The following is an 18354-nucleotide window of genomic DNA, read 5'->3' on the forward strand; positions in this document are numbered from 1 at the left end:
TGTGTGTGGCTAAAGAAAGCCACACACAAAGAAAGAAAGGAAACAAAGGTAGTGACGGCGGATACGGATCATGAGACGGAAATAATCAGAAGAATAAGAATGGGCTGGGGTGCGTTTGGCAGGCATTCTCAGATCATGAACAGCAGGTTGCCATTATCCCTCAAGAGAAAAGTATGTAACAGCTGTGTCTTACCAGTACTCACCTACGGGGCAGAAACCTGGAGGCTTACAAAAAGGGTTCTACTCAAATTGAGGACGACGCAACGAGCTATGGAAAGAAGAATGATAGGTGTAACGTTAAGGGATAAGAAAAGAGCAGATTGGGTGAGGGAACAAACGCGAGTTAATGACATCTTAGTTGAAATCAAGAAAAAGGAATGGGCATGGGCAGGACATGTAATGAGGAGGGAAGATAACCGATGGTCATTAAGGGTTACGGACTGGATACCAAGGGAAGGGAAGCGTAGCAGGGGGCGGCAGAAAGTTAGGTGGGCGGATGAGATTAAGAAGTTTGCAGGGACGGCATGGCCACAATTAGTACATGACCGGGGTTGTTGGAGAAGTATGGGAGAGGCCTTTGCCCTGCAGTGGGCGTAACCAGGCTGATTATGATGATTATGAAAGAAAGCCCACAAAATAAACGAAACATCGAACTAGCTTCCTGCTTGTGCGCCGCATCAGTGCTGCTCTCTAACACGCTCCAAAGCAACTGCGCCCGCTCCACGCCCAACCCGGTGGCACCAGAGCGTTTACGGGGCGTGTAGCCTGGTGTGGCCGCGAAATTCTTATTAAGGGAGATCCTCGCGTCTGAGCGCACGAGTCTTTGCGGCGCCGGTAAACGGTCTACCAAAGCGAAGTTATCAATAATCGCAGCGCACGCTATCAATTTGCCGCGTGAGGCGAACCCCAACGTGGGCATGAATGTAGCAGCTAGCTCAAAGGAACGTGACGTGCCATATTCGAGATCGAAACGGCACACTACCAGGGCTGAATCATTTTCTTTGCCACACAGCTGCCGAAAGCAGCTGCCAATTCGTGTCTTCTCTTTATTATCATTATTTTTTTTTAATTTTGTTTCGTGGGCTTACCTTTAAACGCGTAAGAAAGAGTCATGCATAATAAGGTCATGCCAAAACGATTCGAATTTGATGTTTTCGATCTTGTTCTGAAACCTCTTGTTAAGATATCTCCGGTAAATATAACAATTAACAATTTAGTAAATTCGAAATTGCAGACTAATTAATTAAGAACAGCACAAAAAACGACTGCACGCTTCCTCAGGCTGCTTCTAACAACATACAGTTGTTTTCAACCGTATAGGAGGCATCGCTACAGAAAACGGCAGGCGGATCTCACGCATGTGTGCGAATCGATTATAAGCAAAGTTTTTGTTGATAATTACTGAAATTTCAGAGGGGCCGAAGTGAGAGCGTGTCGTGGGCTAAGCAGAGGCGTAGGCGACCTATCAGGCGACCAACCAGAAGAGTCCGATTTGATCGACGAGAGCGCGTAAATCGAGGAGCTTGAGCATATATCGCAGAAGCGTGTCAGAGTAAAGCTGAAGGACGAGGAAGATGAGTCTTGGCTGAGTCTGCCCTTACCTTTCATCACTTGCGTGCCGCTCAAGGATCCCCTGCTCTATGCGAGACCTGGTCCCCCTTCTCGCTCTCTTCTTACTTAACTTCTTTCTCCCCTAATCGTCTGCTTCTATTGCTCACTTCATCACTTCCTTGTAGCCGACTTCCTCAATTTTCTGTTGTTGAATTCTCCATCTCTTGCATCTTCTGCTGATTGTCAACTGTTCGGGCATCCACCCAATGGCACCCATTCTGGGGAATCTTTCTTTTACAGCGAAACTGTCTATCGCTAAGATTCCGGGATTTCTTCATGGCGTAACGTCGACAGAAAACTACGATCTTTAACGGCTCATACTCCCAAATGCTGTGGCTCGCACCCCCGTAAGGCAGAGGCTACAAGCACTCAGCAAAGTGAAGTGAACAGTGCCTACATTTTTTTTCATTACGTATACAACATACTGAACAGCATACCTTTCAATAAAGAACAAGCTCAAAAGACGCCTTTGAACCACATCATTGATGACAAGGCGCTCCTGCGCCTACATTCAATGAGAAGCACGTAGCGCTCCTCCCACACGCTTTCCGGTAGCGATTACTGTTGCGCAAGCTGCCGTGGCGACGGCAACTTGACTGTAGCATACGAAGCAGGGAGTGACGTAACTACACTTTCGTACGTAAAAGAAGAACCCGCCTAGCACTTGATTTGTGTTGTGACAGTGCTATGGGAAGACCACATATGGTGGAAGACTCCTGAAGAGCAGCGTGCATACGAGGTGCGGCGAATTTTCCTTCTCTCTGGTCCACTCTTTGTAGGTGCACGAAGTAGCGCCGCAACCCAAGTCGCGGCCGTTGGAACGTTTTAGGACAATAATTAGGTACAGTGCACGTGAACGTCACCACGTCAATAATTTCAACTTACCTCGCAATGGGTAATTGTTCCAGTTGTCGTTTACAGCTTCGCTGTCCAGCTATATTCACAGCATGGATTGGAGACCTTTTCTTTGGTTTGCCTAGAATCTGGACATACGCAGTGGCAACATTGTCCGTTGTACATATCCAACGGCTTAGGTTGTCTATTCTGACACATGCAGTGGCCCAAGTTTTCTAGTTGGGAACATAACTAGTGGGACATACTCAGTGATTCAAGTTGTATAATCGGCAACAACACAGCGGTTAGTAGCCATCACTTTGGAGAAAACGAGTAACAGCGCTGAACAACGGCACGTGACTAAGACAGACGAAGCGCTGTACATGTACCAACCAACCTAAGTTCACACGTTATTGCAGCCACCACTCGAAACGTGGGAACACTATTCAAACAAAGCTTCACGTTAAAAAAAAATAGTGCATGTCCGCTCGGACGCTACGTATATTGCAAGCCGTGGTGTTTCAAGGGGCTCAATATTTGGATGCGTTCGTTTTTTATGTTTTCATAAATGACCGTTTTCATAAATGGTTGTGCGTCTAAAGGTGATCAGGCCCATCGCGCCCTACTTACCTTTCAAGAGTTAGCTAACTTAGGTTCACGTCTGTAGCGTGAACATTCAACATTCTGTAGTTGCGTTAGCTCCAGCGACCGGCCCTACTGTGTGTGATCTGTACTGCGTTCTACTTTCTATCCCCTCCTTCCTATCTTCCATTACTGCGTTGCTGTCACCTGCCTTCAGAAGACTAAGCAGGAGTTGTGCCCCTTCCGGTGCCAGTTGCCAGCCTGCTCCTAGCTTTCCCTTTCCTGTTAACTGCGTATATGTTTTCAAAACAAATTATTATTATTATTATTATTATTATTATTATTATTATTATTATTATTATTATTATTATTATTATTGTTGTTGTTGTTGTTGTTGTTGTTGTTGTTGTTGTTGTTGTTGTTGTTGTTGTTGTTGTTGTTGTTGTTGTTGTTGTTGTTGTTGTTGTTGTTGTTATTATTATTATTATTATTATTATTATTATTATTATTATTATTATTATTATTATTATTATTATTATTATTATTATTATTATTATTATTATTATTATTATTATTATTATTATTATTATTATTATTATTATTATTATTATTATTATTATGACCTCGATGTTACACTTATAACATGCAATGATGCTCCAATGTGCAGACTACGGTGAGCTGTTCGCACCTATTTAGCCTACATATGACTTCTGTGCTATCCAACGACAAGATTATTTGGTGGCAGAACTATGCCACTCTGCGTATTTCTAAATGACAAAAAAAAAATAAGTCTTGTTATACCGTTTATCGGAAAACATTTTCTGGTAGTTTTTTGGTACACCTTGAATAATATTGCCCTGGTTACGGTTATTGTCTGGTTACTGCTGTCTAGTTACTGTTGTCTGGTTACTGTTACTGTCTGCTAAACAAAGTATTGCAAATCATCAGATTTGCGACGACAATTTTTTCGAAGCAACACAGAGAGAAAATGGGCAATCCAGGCTTCGTTTTTAGTTTCACTGCATAGGCCTATGTGACAACTTGTAAATTTTGGTTGCGTAGTTGGTCTAATCGTGTAGCAGTTTTATCTTTTACTCTGCAACCAGTTATGCTTTCCTTGCAACGGGCCATTTTTAATGTGTCTACGGCATAAAACCTCTTCACAGCTTTCCCTCTTTTTTTCTTCCCACAACTTCTGTTCTTCTTTCAGCAACCATTTATCAAGCCTTTCTTGAAAAACTAGTCATAGAGCAGCCATTTTGTCCTCGAAAGTCTTGTCAGCAACCAGGTTCCGAAATTGTGGAGAGGCTATTCATGCAGTTTCTTTAATGGCGTTTTCCGATCTTGTGTTTAGAACTGACCCTCCATCCCTGATAGCTCGCCGCTTTCTTGAACTAGTCAGTGAAGGCTTGGTACCTCATTATACAGAAATAATTATTACTGCTGTACATATATGCGTCCGCATTTGGCTATGCGATATTCGATACTTATCATTCGTATTCGATTCATATTCGAAAAAGTTTATATTCGCCCTCGTCTAATCCTAAATAAATATATCCTCTCCACGTAAGCACTTCATTAAGCGCATTTGTACTTTTCAGTGCGCTCGCAAGACTAGGCACACCGCAAGGCACTAGTATTTAGATAACAAAATCAAATTAAAAATTTTTTACAGAAAGTAAACCTAAGAGAACCATTCAAATTGTCAAAAGCAATTATTCAGTATATTTAACGCTGTCTTGCAACAAGCGTAGTTGAGGCAGCCGCCCTAATCTGCATATCCACGTTGCACGTTGTGAAATACACACGTAAACAAACTCGCCTCGAAACTACGCAAAACAGTCAGTTTATTTTTCAAATTGTCGCATCTAATTCTTGTGCAGTGAAAGAAGGTGTTAGGCTCAATTCTATTCCCGTGTATCCTATTGCGCACTATAGTCTGCATCGCTAAAACGACTACTAAATATAACAAAATGGAAGTGGTGCAAAAGAAAGTGGTGAGGATTTTTTAGAATTATTATGGTGAATCTAAAGATTTGCCCAACTAAAATCTAGTCCATCAAAAATAATTTGCTCAAAGCGGGCAAATACCATAGTCATAAACTGCCGCTTTACAACATACATAAACATAGCACGTTACGTACCACACATGAAACTTCATCACGTTATGTCCTGCGTAACGAGCAGATACTGGCACCACGAACACCGCACAAATTATGGAAGGTCTGTTCTCGCCTATCATATGCCCGCGCTAATTAATCACATGGCTACACGCATTATCTTTATCATTGCGTTACATGAACTTAAGTCGCAAATACGAGCTCTGCTATTGCATGAGTGAACCACGCTTAGGAAATTTACAGCAAAATTGCATTGCTGGTTATATACTATAAAAAAAATTTATGACACTGATATGTGTTGAGTGGACATGTAACGATATGTCAATACACCATAACTCTATTGTTTTCTTATTTATTTTTATAACGTCTGCATCATCTTAAAATAATTAATGGCATAAATTCCTCTGGTTTTGAATGTTCACTAAATATAGCAGTATTGCCGTATTCTCTAAGCTTTCCAGGTCCCCTAAAGTTGTCCATGACAAGTTTTTTCCTGGAGTATCCCCAACTTACGCACTGGAAATAAAGTGGTTTGGTTTGGTTGGTTTGGTCTATATGCTGGCCGTCCCTTTGTTGTGGACGCCTCCAGGTATGCATTACGCTGTGCCGTTTAGCAAAGCTTGCCAATCAATAGCATTCACCAGCAATGACGTCTTTTCTCTCATTGCCAGGCCACTTACTTTACTACGGAATATCCGAGTCGTAACTACTGGGCCGAAAGAGGCGGTGCAATATCGTTTGCAAATGGATGGGACAAATAAAGTGCGTATTGCACTAAGGCTAAACAGATCGTAAGAAATACTTTCAAAGAGGAAATATTGGTCCCCAAATTAATGTACTCGTTGGCATGGTGACAGCCTAGGACTAAACACAAAGTACACGTAAAGGAAGCACACTCGTACAATCGCCAAACGAAACGTCCTGATCGCGTTCTAAGCCTTAAAGACTTGAAAGTAATTTTTCCCTGAAATTATTGAGCGACTACTACGTTTCAGTTTATATAAACGCAAGTATAAAAGCACGCACGCGCAGATCCCGGAGAACGCTTGAACATTTAGAAGACGAGGACTTCTACACTTCTTCGCTCTTGAAGCAACTTTAAATATAGGAAGCTAGACATTTTACAGAGATCATTGTCCTAATGCGAGGCGCGAAGCGTAGGCCAACCTTGTTTGAATTTAACGCTCGTTTTCCCGTCTTCTCGCAAAGAAAGAGTGATTCGAGGCAAATGGGGTTGGAAAAGAAATTTCCGCTATACGGAAGCGAACACATTGAGTGACTTAGCATCAAAGCGCCTTGCGCAAAAAAAAAAATTGGATTGAGCGTGAGCCTGAGAGAAGAAAGATGATCACTTAGGAGACAACGACCGATGGTACAGGAATATCGCCGAGTTACGAACGACTCCGGGAGTCGACAGCCATGCCACTAAGCAGGCGCGTTAACGCTCACTGAGAGCAAAAAAACACACACATAGAAAAAAAAAGAATCGACACATAAACACACGCGCGCGCGCCCACATACACAAAGAGCGAGCGAACACAAGTAGCATGGAAGAGGATAAAATCAAAGTCGAGGGCTCCGGTCGAAACAGCCGGGCGTAAAGAATGTGGCTAGCAGACGGGTACGGGGGCAAGCTGTTCCTCTCGTTAAAACCGCTCCGTCTGGAGATTGCGCGTTTAGCCTGCGGTGGTAGATTCCTCTCAGGCGAAGAATCGCCCGAAAGAAGATCTTCGGTCGGCTGATACCAGGAGCTGACTGCTCGGCTGCCCGCCTAAAGCAGCAACTCTCTCTCTCGCTCTCTCTCTCTGCGGGTCTGCCTGCGCGTATGTCCGCACGGCTTCGCTTCGGTAGAGGTCAGGCTCGATAACAGAGTGGGCCCTTTCGTAATTGCTCTTCCCGATGCGATCGCCTGCCTTTGATGGTGACTCAAGATCGAAAATGTGAAACCTCAATAGGAAAAGAATAGAAGTAAGCCTTTAATCGCTAGAGAAATGACTGCACTAGGGGCAGCACCTTATTGAAGAAGCTTTAGGAATGCTTGGAGCACTGGACATGTGAGCGTTCAGAGGATAGACAGAATTTAGTTTCTCTACTGATTTCTTTTCCTTGCCATCGCAGTACAAAACAGGCAATTCACGCCAGCCACATGTAGGACTATGTTCCTATCAAATCATTTTTTTTTCTCAGGCAGCAGTAATGAACGGAGAAATGGATCTTGAAGGGTACCGTATATAACAACTGGGCTACGACGCCACCTTCGAAAAGTATTCAGACCAGTTATTCAGGTGACTTGCACACGTACCGCGCAGCGCCGATGCTTGAATACAATTGCATTCTGGTGTTTTGCATGCCAAAACAACGATTTGATTATGAGGCATGCTATAGTGAGAGCACGCTATATTGAGCTTAACCTTTAGCATAACCAAATTCCCGGGAAACGGGAGCTCTTGCATTTCACCCCCATCGAAATGTGGCCGCGCGGCCGGGATTTGATCCCACGACCTCGTGCTTGGCAGCGGAACACCATAGCCGCTAAGCAACGCGGCGGGTTGCGCCGAGGCTTGTGTCGTGCGTGAGGCTGATTGGCTCGCGCCGTCTGCCCAACTGTGACTCTGCGTTTAGAAAGTGGATGTAATAGAATAGCACGAGGTTTCTAAGCTGAACTAGTTGGTTTCCATTCAACTTGGACAACTGCGCAGACGACGTGGCAGATGCGCTATCAACTGATTTTGAAGAAAAGCTTTTTCTGCGCACCCTCCCAGACTTTCCTGGCCGTGACTGCTACTGGGTGCTGCTCCTGTTGTCTTGTCAAAGCGTCACATACGGAAGAGCATTCATGTAACGAATCGGTTTACATATAGCACCCTCTGTGCTACCCCTGCTGGTGTGCCGATTGCCGGTTTTATTTTTTGCGGAATTACGAAGTCAAATAACAAACGGCACCAAAAAATTTTCACATCAACATATAGAGGACTCCGGCTGGCAATTAGCCGGCCAAAGACACCATTTGACAAAATCGTCGAAAGACAGGCCCGGCAATGGAGCCAGGCCTAGCGCTGTGCCCGGGCACAACGATCGTGGGAGGAACGGAGCTGGTGTCAAGAGCCACATTATTCGTCGTGGAAGAATGCCGCCGCTTCCCAAGGAGGACATCAAAATTGTGGTCAGAGTGAGGGGTGACCTGAGTATATCCAGGAAAGGCCCGACTGTGGTGGTTGATGCAATCAACACCACTGCTTCCATCGAGGATTCAAAGCGTGAAGCGGACACGATCTATCCAACTATCAATAGAATATCGTCGTGGTCAGTACCTCCGAGAAGGAGAACGCAACCAAATATGTTAGGATCAAGAATATTTTGGTGGCGGGTCGTCTGCACGAGTTAGCGGCATACCGCACGACACCACATGCTGCGTGCAAAGGTGCAATATGAGATGTTGCCCGCTGTGACGGGCCACAGCTGTTGCAGCACAAGATTGTAAATGCAAGAAACCCCCGGGGGACACCGGCACCGTCCTAATTCCCTTTGACAGATACCGGGTACCTAACTACGTCAGGTATGACAATGCATTGGTCAGACGTACTTTATATCGTAAGCAGATCGACATCTGCTACGTTTGCGGAAGGCTCGGTAATCGTGCCGACGTATGTCCGACGCCCAGGGAAGCCGTATGCATAGGATGTGGAGCCTCGAAAACAGCATCAGTGCATGCCTAAATGCAAGTTGTGCGGCAAGAGCCACCTCACGGCAGGGGAGGACTGCAGGCAACGCTTTAAAATTCCATACGCCGTTCGACGTCATCAAAGAGAACGAACCAGAGCCGAAAGGAGCCGGAGGAGAAGCCCTACCCCGGATTACCACGGATCCGAGCTCCAGTTCGCGGAGCTCGACCAGCATCACCTCCAGCAAACAGCCCCCGAGGGAGGTCGCCGTCGCTCCAGATCTTGGTCTAAGGGTCGCCACCGTTCCAGTAGTTTATACCGGAGCCGTTCCCGTGGTCGCTCCAGGGGACGATCTGCTTCCATGGTTCGCTTCGAGCCCAGGAGTCGATCCAGGTCAAGATCCAGAGCCAGGGGATATCATCAGACGCAGCAGGTCGTCCACAAGGAGGGCCGCCCCACTTGGGCAGATCGGGTCCGTGGAGGACTATCAGAGGTGATGTCGAGGTCACTGCCAGGGCATGATGATAGTTTGGAAAACAACCCGAGATTAGAGCACAAGAACGCGGTCATGAGAGAGAGCATCAATAGGCTAATGGCTGAGATAACAGAGATTAAAAACGCTAGAAACTCGCAACCCACCGTAGCGGCGCGGTGCGAGTTCGCGTCAGCGCGGAAATTCTGGAAGTCCTGATGGCCGAGGGTAGCGACGGGTCACGACCACCGAAGAAGAGGGCAATAGCTTGTGATCAGGAGAACGTGTCACGTAAAGCCAAATCAGAGGTGCGCGAGATGTTAACCGCTGTTAGCGAAAGTATGAAATATTTAGGTGATAGGATCACTGAGATGCAAAGCAAGATGACAACCTATAGAAGCAAACACCAACCAGTGGTTGACCAAAATGGAATCCTTTCTCGGGTTTGTTGTGGGCCCGGTAGCGCCACCGAACCCACCGATACGTCTTTCTGACCCAGCAGCTAGCAATGTTGCCACGATTCTAGCCCCACCTAGGGTCGGTGTCCAGCTCATAAGAGATGGCTCCGCCTCTTGAGACATTGCGAATTTCGCAGTGGAACTGTAGGGGCTTCTCTAGGAAGAAGGCTCCCCTACAGCAATATCTATGCAGTTGTAAAAAGATGCCCCAGGTTATCTTATTACAGGAAACCCTCTCTCCTAGCATCTCGATGTCTGCGTTTTGCTCGGTCGCCGTGCAGTCGCAGGGGAGGGGGTTATGCACTCTCGTTGGTAAGCAACTCACTCATGTGACACATTATCTCACATTGGCTGGTAGTAATATTGAGTATGTCATAGTAAAGATCATACCTGGTCGGGTCAACCAAGTCAGCATATATGTTCTTAACATTTACGCTAGTCCCAACGAAAAAAAGGCAGCGATTTAAGACCCTGCTCCGCAAGGCCGTAGACCTAGCAGGTTCACGCCCTCTTATTGTCGCAGGGGACTTTATTGCCCCTTTTCATGTCTGCGGTTATCAATATGATACCAGTAAGGGTAAGCATCTCTGGCAGAATGCCATGGATCTGGACCTGACGCTGATCACTGACCCTAACTTTCCTACCCGTATCGGGACATCCACGTGTAGAGACACTACCCCTGATCTCATCTTTGTCAAGAACGTGACTGAGGCCAAATGGAATAACTTGGCTGAGAACCTTGGTAGTGACTACTATATTTCTGAAGCCCCCCTTCCTATCGTGGGTAAATACCAGCGCGAATTCTTGTACGCGGACTGGGATGAATTCCGCAAGCTTCCGGAGGAGAGGCGTTCCTTAAATTCTCGACCTACCATAGAGCAATAGATGGTTCAGGCCCAAGAGGACGTTCGGCGTGCAATCTCTAAGGTCTGCACTGACCTTCCTATTGAGAAAATGGACAGCAGGTTAACCGTTCTGTTAGAGGCCAAACAGTCCAATCTCAGCTGATGGAAGTGTCAACGATTTAATCGTAGGCTACGCAAAAAGATATTTAAGATTAACAAACACATTGAGGAGCATTGTGTAACCCTCTCTAAACAGCAGTGGGACGAGGTTTGCAATTCGATAGACGGCCAAATGCGCAATGGTCTTTGCGCAACAAGACCGATACTAAGTCTGTTCAGAGGCATGGCATTGGTAGAACCATATATGATGCCGCATGAATGACCTCTTAGGATGAATTAATCCGCATGCTTGCTGACTAATATCTCCCAGTCAGCTCAGGGCGGTCTCCTGTACATCTCGATTACTAGGGCCAGGCTAATTCCTACCTGGATGCGGAGTTTGGCGTTGAGGAGATTCGTAGGGTTCTACTTGGACTCAACAGTAGATCCGCACCAGGGCCGGTTGGCATCTCCAACAAGACGTTGCGAAATCTGGATGACAAATCAATCGCGTACCTCACAGAGGAAATTAATGAAATTTGGAGGAATGGAACCGTCCCATTAGCTTGGAAGACTGCTCTCACAGTACTCTTCCCCAAACCTGGCAAAACACCTAGCGTTGACAACTTGAGGCCCATCTCGCTTACATCCTGTGTGGATACGGTAGTGGAGCACGCGGTCCTGAATCGAGTCTCCCGGTTCCTGGAGAACAACGACATTTACCCTCATAGTATGATAGGATTCAGAGCAGGCCTCTCCACACAGGATATCATGAAACTGATTAAGCATCAAATCATAGGCAATGACTCTAGCGACACTCGGGCCATTTTGGGACTTGATCTTGAGAAGACCTTCAACAATGTTCTACATTCGCATATTCTAGCCTCGATATCTCGGCTCAATCTAAGAGAGAGATTTTACAACTATGTTAAATCGTTCCTATCGGATAGGGAGGCTACCCTCCAAGTGGCCGATCCCAAATCACAACTGCTGGAACTTGGCGAGATGGGCACCCCATAGCGGTCAGTCATTCCCCCCTGTTTATTCAATATAGCCATAGTCGACCTTAGCAGAAAGCTTCTCGAGATTGAAGGCATCAAACACACAATGTATCCTGACGATATAAGTATATGGTCCACGGGAGGCAATGACGGTCAGGTTGAGGGAGCCTTACAGGAGGCCATTGACACCATCGAAACCTATCTCGAACCCACGGGTGTCAGATGCTTCCCCTTGAAGTCGGGACTCTTACTGTATAGTCCCAAGAAACGCGGTCCAAGGCCAAAGGGGTGGACATCGTTGGAAGACAGATACATTAACTTATATACAAGAAACGGTTACCGCATACCCAGAGTCGATTCAATCAAGGTCTTCGGCATGATCGTTGAGTCAGGGGGTACAAATGACAAGGCTATAGGCAAGCTAATTGCTAAAACTGAAAGGGCTGTTTGTTTAGTTCAGAGGGTATCAAATGGGCATCACGGACTCAAGGAGGATAATCTCATTCTTCTAATGCATGCATTCGTTCTGTGCTACTTTACATACATGGCAGCCATGCATCGGTGGAAACGGGCAGAGCGGGATAAATTGAATGCACAGCTTAGGAAGATTACTAAGCGGGTTCTCGCGTTACCCGTATACACTTGTACAGAGCGCTTAATGCAGCTTTGCATTCATAATACTTTGGAAGAGATTGCAGAGGCCCAGGAGCGCGCACAACTAACTCGCCTGACTACAACGAAGGCAGGGAGATCCGCCTTGCAGGAACTCGGATATCACCCCGATAGAGTAGCGGAGGAGTTCTCTGACGTTCCTCCGTCGATTCGTGAGAACATTACGGTCGTGCCCATACCTAGGAACATGCACCCCGATCATAATCGCGGTAGAAGGGGGTAATGGCGGCCAACCTCCTTAGGCAAATACACAAGTGATCAGCGACAGGTCAGCTTTGTAATAATATTTGGGGTTTTACGTGCCAAAACCACTTTCTGATTATGAGGCACGCCGTAGTGGAGGACTCCGGAAATTTTGACCACCTGGGGTTCTTTAACGTGCACCTAAATCTAAGCACACGGGTGTTTTCGCATTTCGCCCCCATCGAAATGCGACCGCCGTGGCCGGGATTCGATCCCGCGACCTCGTGCTCAGCAGCCCAACACCATAGCCACTGAGCAACCACGGCGGGTAGGTCAGCTTTGTGGATGTTACGTCTTATAAGGGACGTCGGGCGTTCACCATCGTTACTGCCGATGGTCGGCAAAGAATCACCAATGCTGCCTTGGTTCGGACGATGGACTCCGAAATAGCTGAACAAATGTCTATTGCACTAGCCCTGCTGGATAGCTCACGGGATGTCATCTATAGTGATTCAAGATCTGCAGTCAGAGCATTTGAAAGAGGCACCGTTTCCAAACAGGCCCTCAGACTTCTTTGGGGCAAGACAATCACGCACCACTTCATTTATTGGTTTCCCGCACATCAGGGTAAGATAAAGGGTGCTCCTCCCAACCTCAACCAGTCGGCTCACGGGGCTGCGTGTGAACTTGCCCACCGCGCTACCCTCGACCCATCGGAAGCCAACTCCCCAGAGAACAGGGACACGCCCTCCACCTACAACGAGATTACTAAACACTACTATCTCAGCCGTAAATCCTACTTTGTTCCTTATCTGCGGTTCAATAGAGCTCAAGCATTAACGCACTGTCTACTACAAACAAACACGTATCCCAATCCGTCGCTTTTACATAAAATATATCCGGATACTAACACCAATGCTACCTGCCGCGATTTTGGAGAAGTAGCCACGTTAGACCACATGCTCTGGTGGTGTGCCCGGTCATGCTCTATCATCAGGAACAGCTCGGCCAGATGGCAGGTGGCTCTCCGCAGCCCTCTTCTGGTTGACCAACTCTGGGCTATCCAGCAAGCCCACGATGCGGCCGAGAGGCTCGGCCTTCCGTTTCCTACGTGGGAGCGGCCCGCTTCGTGAAGACTCACGATCTGCAGGACTTCGTTAAAGTTTTACCATACCATACCATCAACATTTATACGCTTAAACTGCATAATACTTTTATTCTAGAGGAGGTTCTTGTGCCTTCTTTCTCGGGGTTTGGCGCGTCTGTTAGGTGGGCTTCTTGTACCGGTTAAGGTGGGCCAGTCCTGGAGATAGTGCAACAGTAAACTGAGTAAACTGCTCCCCGAACAGGGGAATAGTGTAATCCGCGGTCGCGTGGCTCACATGGGTTGCGGGGTGTGGTCTTCTGCGTCTTCATGACACAACTGGCAGGCACACAATCGTCATGCTGTAAAACGCGTTGCAGAAGATGAAATGTCTTATATCATATAATTAAAAGCTTCACAAGAGCTTGGCTTGAAATATATTTTTTATGTTCGTTGGGACTGCATCATTTTCTTGAGTCCTACGGTATACAACTCAGATGACAAAATCACAAAATGCTATCTGTCTGTTCGTCAGCTGGCCGGCAAGAAACCGCAGTTAATTACACGAATTTTATCAGAGGACAAAGTCACATATGGCAAAAAGAGGATGGTTTTTATGGTGCAAAAATATAGAAAAAGGACCAACAACACAAAAAATGTAGAACTATACTACAGATACCAATAAAAAATCAATAAAAATATCTGTAACCGCGTGACAATAACAATTCGTTACTATTGCTTTCACGCATTTACACTTTTTCTTATATTTTTTCATATTTATTGACAACTAGTAAAATGGCATTGCGCAAAGATACGTAAGTTACTAATGATATCGTCGTTTTCTCGTACAAGAGCAAAATATAATTGAAACGCATTTGTTTCGTGCACAGTGGAAAAATGAGAAACGCGAATCCCCCCACCCCTTCCCCCGGGAAGAAAAGGAGTACAAAGAAACAAATCCCCCGTCCTCATTCCTTGGTTGATAGTCCACTACAGAAAAGGAGCTTTCTCTGTAAGTTCAAGCACCCTTGAGGAACTTCGGTTCTAGCATGACCCCGTTTGAAGCAATGAAGTGCATTCTCCAAGACTGCATCCGTTAGGTACGTGACCTTCTATGGTCTTCGTTAAACTTGAGTCTTTGTGAATATCTCAGGCCGTATCTTTATATACACTTGCTTCCGGCGTATCCAACACGAAATTTTCCGTTTGAGGTGCGCCTTCTCATGTTTTCTATTTTCGGTATTTGCATTTCCCGGATCAGCCACGCTTCTCGCTGCAATTCAGTTTGCACACGCAGCGCTACGCAATGCCAGGAGTGAGCCCGAAGCTGGAAATGTTAACCCTAGGCTCACATTTGCACACAGCCAGTTGAGACGCACTTCATCGCATTCGAAAGTGGCCCAGGATCTCTCCAATAAATTAAGCTTGGCTTGCTCCACGAAGCCCCGAAATGCACGTAGCGAAACGATAAGAAAGATGAGCAGAAGGTCCAGAAAAAAGAGTGCAGCGACGACGGCACTAGAAACGGCGAACGCGAATGCGGTGAACACCCAGACCATTCGATCTCATCGGTTTCGGGCTCGCTTGTCCTTCCAACCCCCTTTCGTTCGGCTCCTATACACTAAAAGGGCTCAGGTGGGAGCCACTTCTCCCGTTAGCCCCCTCCTCCAACGTCAGATTTACGATCCAGACAGGAACGCCCCTTGTTCTCCGCATGCGGGAAGACATGCGGGCTTAGCACCGCGCCACAGCCCAGACAAGGCCCAGATGACGGGATCTGCTTCTCTTCTATCTTTTGCTCCCGAACGCTGCCTAATCCCGTCTTAACCCGGACCGCTCTTTCTCCACTCGGTCAACTTGCCGCTCCCGGCTCCACTTCGCTACCCAAGGAGCTTCGAAGCTCCTTGCGAGGAAAAAAAACGAAACCATCGGAAGAATGGGATTTGGCCAGCTGGTTATCTGTGTGCATATAACCGAGAACTTGCGCTCTGTGTTTAAGAAAGGTAGTTACCGGAAATGATGTTCACTGCTACGAAGCCTGCGTGTCGACCTTTGTAATACACAGTTTCACCTGAAATTGTTTGTTCGGTATCTTTTAGACAAAATTACAATGCATTCTAGAAAAGGCACTGCGTCCTAAAGTTTAACCCTTATTTACCAAGTTCATGAATGGAAAATAGAATGGCAAATAAAACGCCCGCGTCCCTAGGTATTCACAACAGCACCCGTCATTTCCTTCTGTAAAGCTGTCTGTTTAGCACTATAAGGCTTATTGCAGCAAAGCACGCTTTAAAATACAACAACAAAAAAAGCGCGGTAAGGTGGTTTCAACGTGTAAGGGGGTTTCTGATGTGTGTGTATGCTCCCTATAAGACACTAGGCTGTTATTCACGTGGTAAAGAGTGAGTGAGTGAGTGAGTGAGTGAGTGAGTGAGTGAGTGAGTGAGTGAGTGAGTGAGTGAGTGAGTGAGTGAGTGAGTGAGTGAGTGAGTGAGTGAGTGAGTGAGTGAGTGAGTGAGTGAGTGAGTGAGTGAGTGAGTGAGTGAGTGAGCGAGCGAGCGAGCGAGCGAGCGGGCGGGTGGGTGGGTGGGTGGGTGGGTGGGTGGGTGGGTGGGTGGGTGGGTGTGTGGGTGGGTGAGTGAGTGAGTGAGTGAGTGAGTGAGTGAGTGAGTGAGTGAGTGAGTGAGTGAGTGAGTGAGTGAGTGAGTGAGTGAGTGAGTGAGTGAGTGAGTGAGTGAGTGAGTGAGTGAGTGAGTGAGTGAGTGAGTGAGTGAGTGAGTGAGTGAGTGAGTGAGTGAGTGAGTGAGTGAGTGAGTGAGTGAGTGAGCGAGCGAGCGAGCGAGCGAGCGAGCGAGCGAGCGAGCGAGTGAGTGAGTGGGTGGGTGGGTGGGTGGGTGGGTGGGTGGGTGGGTGGGTGGGTGGGTGGGTGTGTGAGTGAGTGAGTGAGTGAGTGAGTGAGTGAGTGAGTGAGTGAGTGAGTGAGTGAGTGAGTGAGTGAGTGAGTGAGTGAGTGAGTGAGTGAGTGAGTGAGTGAGTGAGTGAGTGAGTGAGTGAGTGAGTGAGCGAGCGAGTGAGTGAGTGAGTGAACTTTACTGCAGGACCGGCGAGGACGCGAACTCGTCGCGCACCCAGCTAGTCCCGCGTCTAGCCCACCGGCCCGGTAACGGGCACGCCGGACAGCCAGGATTTGCTTTTCTAGAGCGGGGCTACGCAGAAGCGAGTTCCACTCTTCCTTTCCTTGATGAACATGGGGTATGTCGACTCGCACTCCCAGAGCATGTACGCTAGAGTGGAGGTCTGCCCGCAGGACGGGCAGGCGTCGTCGCGATAAACATCGGGGTAAGCCTCGTGGAGAACGGATAGACACGGATATGTGCTGCTCTGTAGAAGTCCTGTTGAACGTGGGGTGAGTGGGTTGAAAGACCCTTCTAGACATGTTGAAGAATTTAATGACATCGTTGTGAGTAGCGGGAGCGTCCCTGTGGCGGTAGAAAGGAGGGGAGTCGGCGCTCTCTACAGAGTCTGCTCACGAGGCTGCGCGTGACCTCACCGACCGCGATTCACGTGTTAATACCCGTAAATGACTAACCGATACACTACTACCGAGAGCAGAACAGGTACGTCTCTGTCTTCTCCAAACGGGTTTTCCACTAACCTTTTACACAACTCATCGCTGGAGCTACAATGTCACCAAGACAAGGCTGGCGACCGACGACGACGGTTCGAAGACGTTGATTCAGTTCAACAGGCAAAAACACGCCTGCTGCACATCCCCTCATTAAACGGCTATACACGTGTTCTAGGTACGTCGACCTCATGAAGATAATGACCGCAAACACCCAAGCAGGGCGACGACTCCGGCCTAGGTAGGACCAGCGGACAGGGTCGAAAGCGCGCCCCAAGACATTTGTAATATAGGATTCACTTATTGGAAACCAACTACGAACAAAATAATAAAGAGAACGAATACTACTAACCTAGAAAATAAAACTTCTGCATTATAAATTACGGAAAGAGAAACCTTAGAGCTTGCGTAGTATCAACGCTGATATGGAACTATCATTTACAGGTCACGTAAGTTCTCAGATACTTCCTCATGGCTCTTTGCAGAATCCCACTGACAAGTAAGAGAGAGAAAGAGAGAAGGAGAGAGAGAAAGGCAGAGAGAGAGAGGCAGAGAGAGAGAGGCATATAAGGAAGGCAGGGATGTTGACCAGTCAAGAGTCTTGAGCCATCTACAACTACCTCCCCTAACAGTCTCAATGATAGGTGTCATGTTTATGCCACGTGTAACTCTCTGGTGTGCTTACCCCAAGAAGTTCCGAGACGACCGAGACGCTTCGGGGGTGAAATTGAGGGCATGCCTTCGCGAAGCTAGATCCGCCTCAATCTAGTATAACTATGTTCCTGCATGCTTTGCATATAGCCACGTAAGAGACTGCAGCAAATGCGTTGGCCATCAATTTGTTATTTAATTTTGTCGGATTTTCTACGCTAAAAACCTGGTGTAATATGTTGTGTAACCGCAACGCCAGCCTTGGCTCTTATTATTCCACCATGGCACCGCCATAGCTTGGCTCAGCTTTCCCTTTTTATGCTGTAGGTACAGTTATACTACTGTTACGTCATTAGAAGGAGAGGTGGACCTACGTGAAGGAGACAAACAATCTCGTAAGATATTAAGCAGCATTATCGGACCACTCACTACATTTTGAGTTCATAATATATGAT

General features: G+C 46.9%; 1 long non-coding RNA gene across 1 annotated transcript in view; it reads right to left on the reverse strand.

The window, feature by feature from the left end:
- Positions 1–2503: 2503 nt before the first annotated feature.
- The window catches only part of LOC139059725 (uncharacterized), a 117841-nt gene continuing 101990 nt past the window's right edge, over positions 2504–18354 (reverse strand). The window contains exon 4 of the long non-coding RNA XR_011514320.1: positions 2504–2594. This is a non-coding gene — a long non-coding RNA (uncharacterized lncRNA). The remainder of the gene's footprint in view (positions 2595–18354) is intronic.

Source organism: Dermacentor albipictus, chromosome 4 (genome assembly GCF_038994185.2).
Source record: "Dermacentor albipictus isolate Rhodes 1998 colony chromosome 4, USDA_Dalb.pri_finalv2, whole genome shotgun sequence".
Taxonomy (NCBI): Eukaryota; Metazoa; Arthropoda; class Arachnida; order Ixodida; family Ixodidae; genus Dermacentor; species Dermacentor albipictus.